General features: G+C 36.7%; 1 long non-coding RNA gene across 1 annotated transcript; it reads right to left on the bottom strand.

The window, feature by feature from the left end:
* Window positions 1-453: 453 nt before the first annotated feature.
* On the bottom strand, window positions 454-2,064 carry LOC137401194 (uncharacterized). Its single transcript, XR_010979297.1, has 3 exons — window positions 1,978-2,064; window positions 1,006-1,059; window positions 454-541 (listed from the first exon to the last, which is right to left on the bottom strand). It is a non-coding gene; the product is annotated as an uncharacterized lncRNA (long non-coding RNA).
* Window positions 2,065-3,064: the final 1,000 nt, after the last annotated feature.

The raw sequence follows: 3,064 nt of genomic DNA, 5'->3' as shown, positions 1-3,064 counted from the left end.
AATAATAAGTAATAATAGCTAATAATAAAACATGACTTTCTGTATGACCACTAATAAATAATAGCTTAACTTACATCTTGTATTCCCAGGTACAGGTGATGCACTAGGGGGAGTTGTTGTCCGTGGTTTGTTCGTATTGGTCACAGGGTAATGGGGCTGGTAAGTAAACGGCTGATAGGGATAACCTGGATATGGTTGTATGTATGGTTGTGGATATGGTTGATGCAGTTGATGGTATGGCTGTGGTCGCTGGTACGATTGCGGATGGTATGGATAGGGTTGTGGGTACGGTGGTGGATATGGTTGTGGGTATGGTTGTGGATATGGTTGTGGGTATGGTTGTGGATATGGTTGTGGGTATGGCTGCATGTATAGGTGATTATATGGTTGTGTTGGATTAAGAGGTCCAGGTTGTTGCTGGTGATCTGGTTTTGGTGAATCAAGTTTTGGAAATACTAATGCAGGTACTGGTTTGGGCGGACGTGTATTAGGTATGATGAGATGCTTAGTGGTCCTCTGCTGCTCTTCTTTATCTAGGACTCTATAACATAAATGCAGATGGCAGCAACGTTTAACCTTGTCTGGGATTTGAGAACAACAACATAGCATATATTGGAACTTAGCATATATACATTCCACCATGCATCTGTTCTCCACACTGTCTCACCGCTTAGGCAAAGTAGGAGAGTAGGGTTAGAACAACAACATATAGTTTGCATCTTGGTAAATTGTCGACAAAAGCCAATGGATGTTCCGTCTAGACTGTTTGTTCCTGTGTGTTATATCATTTTGTTACATTATAACATAAAAAATGCAAACGACCGAAAAATACATTGTTCTTACTTTACCCTATTCCGAAGTGTGGAATAGGGTGGGAGGTGTGCGGACAACACAAACAATATTTGATTCCAGCTACAATTCATAATGGAAATTGTCACCTAAAATTACATTGGCTTTCCAATTAATGCATACACTGTCCAGCAGAAACTAAGTTTTACTACATACCTTCCACTGTTCTTCCACCACGCATCTTCATCTTTTCCACCACCTTCTTCTTCACTTCAACAAGAAATTGTACATTTATGGTTATCTGTTTGATTAGCTTTCAACTATGGTAGGTATGCATGATTGACAGGCATGTGTATGGTATGACTCTTAAATATCTGAACTAAGTATGTAATGCTATCATGGGCTTTCCTCAATTTACTTGTCTTCCAGAGAACTTGGTAGTAGAATATCAAAATTGTTTTGATCCAGATAGATATTGTGTGATATCAACGCCTCCATTATCTGCAGGTTTCATGTTTGTTTGTTTACTTTTATTTATAATATAACTACAAAAAAATAATATGAAGAGTGTTTCTCACAGTATAAAAGGACAAGAAAAATAGAAAAAATGTCACTACAGGGAAGGTGATGATGAGGTCCCTGTGCGCAATAGCAAGGCTAATCAAGACGCAGAACCTGAAAGTAGAGTCAGCAGAAGTCTGTTTAGTTGGTTTAGTCTAGTCTGGTTGTCTGAGGTAGCGCTTCAGTTCATTTTTGAAAGAATTAGCATTTACAATTTTACGCAGTGTAACCGGTAGTAGATTCCATAGCAATGACTCTTGATAACCAAAACAAGTTAATTACATGTGCAGCATGCATATTATCTGTCTTTGATACCTGTGTGTACCATACACATATAATGTGTATTGGTACACATGTATCAAAATCAGTTTATGTGTATGGTACATGTGAAACCTGTGTACCATACACATGAACCATGTGTACCATACACATGAAACCTGTGTATCATACGCATGAAACCTTTGTGGCTAATATTATCTCTAAAGCATAAGGGACAGTGCACTGGATAAAAAATTTATTGAAAGGTTGCAAGTCAATCTCTCATCTAGGGGACTCGTCAACCTGATCAATTGTTGTCAAGGCTCGGGTGTACTCTCCTACATAATTATTTGATAACAAAAAACTCACCTGGTAAAATCACCTTCAGCTTTTCTTTCCTCTTCCTGCATGCCATCTGGTTCATCTTCTCTATGTTCTTTAGCACATGTGCTATTAAAAGTAAGACATTTTTTTATACACACCACAGCTTTGAGACGAAGGAATTAACATTCGGATGAGAACTAGGTGTTTGTTGATGGTGTCTAATGCGCCTTACCTTTTATCAGTGATCAAGTCAAGTTTCTCTAGACGCCTGGCTTTGCATCTAATGCGAGCAATCAGTTGATCGCCGACCGGGGGTTTTGTTAAATCTCCACACTCATCACTGTCACTTGCACTGGCACATCTCTTTCTTGTCTTCTCAGGACTAAAACAAAGAAGCATATTGACATCGATGAATAACTGTGGGTGTATTGTGTTCCAATCATTTATGAAGTGATCACCATAAAGGTTCAACTAATTAATTTATACATACACATTACTCCACCTACTCTACTGGTTAGCACTACCAGGCCTGTCAACACTCAATCATTGAAAGTAAGACTCACCCAATCACACCAAAGAAAAAATGAAGATGAGTGAGAAATGAATGAGATTTTTGATCCAATTTCCACAATTTTATATATACTATCATTGATACATCAATTGCCCCAAAACCAAATCTCAAGCATTGACCCACTCTTGGGTTGGCAGGCCTGGGCACTACCAGAATTAGAATAGATTAGAATAAATAATCAATGAGTTTTTTGTCTATGTTCATACAATAATATCATTCATATACAATTGGATGATGATATATATTAATTATGCTATTTAAATAACAATTATAATTATTTTATATGATAAAATAGTTTATATCATATACATAATTTGTATGTACAGTCAAGCATGAATAACTCAAACTTCACTGGATCGAGCAAAAGTGTTCAAGTTATCAGAGCGTTCACACTATCAGAACACTGTCACAAGTCCATGTATTTATTAGTAGATACATGTACGTACACAAACTATATATAAATCAAAAGCACAAATGGCTTGTTTCAAATTAAATGCTTCTAATGTAAAGTTTAAAATTTTTTTTCAGAATATTAGAGATTTTTCTATCACTTGAGATTTG

This window comes from Watersipora subatra, chromosome 7 (genome assembly GCF_963576615.1).
Source record: "Watersipora subatra chromosome 7, tzWatSuba1.1, whole genome shotgun sequence".
Taxonomy (NCBI): Eukaryota; Metazoa; Bryozoa; class Gymnolaemata; order Cheilostomatida; family Watersiporidae; genus Watersipora; species Watersipora subatra.
The sequence above is the reverse complement of the archived record's forward strand: the minus strand, read 5'-3'. Positions and strand labels throughout refer to the sequence as shown.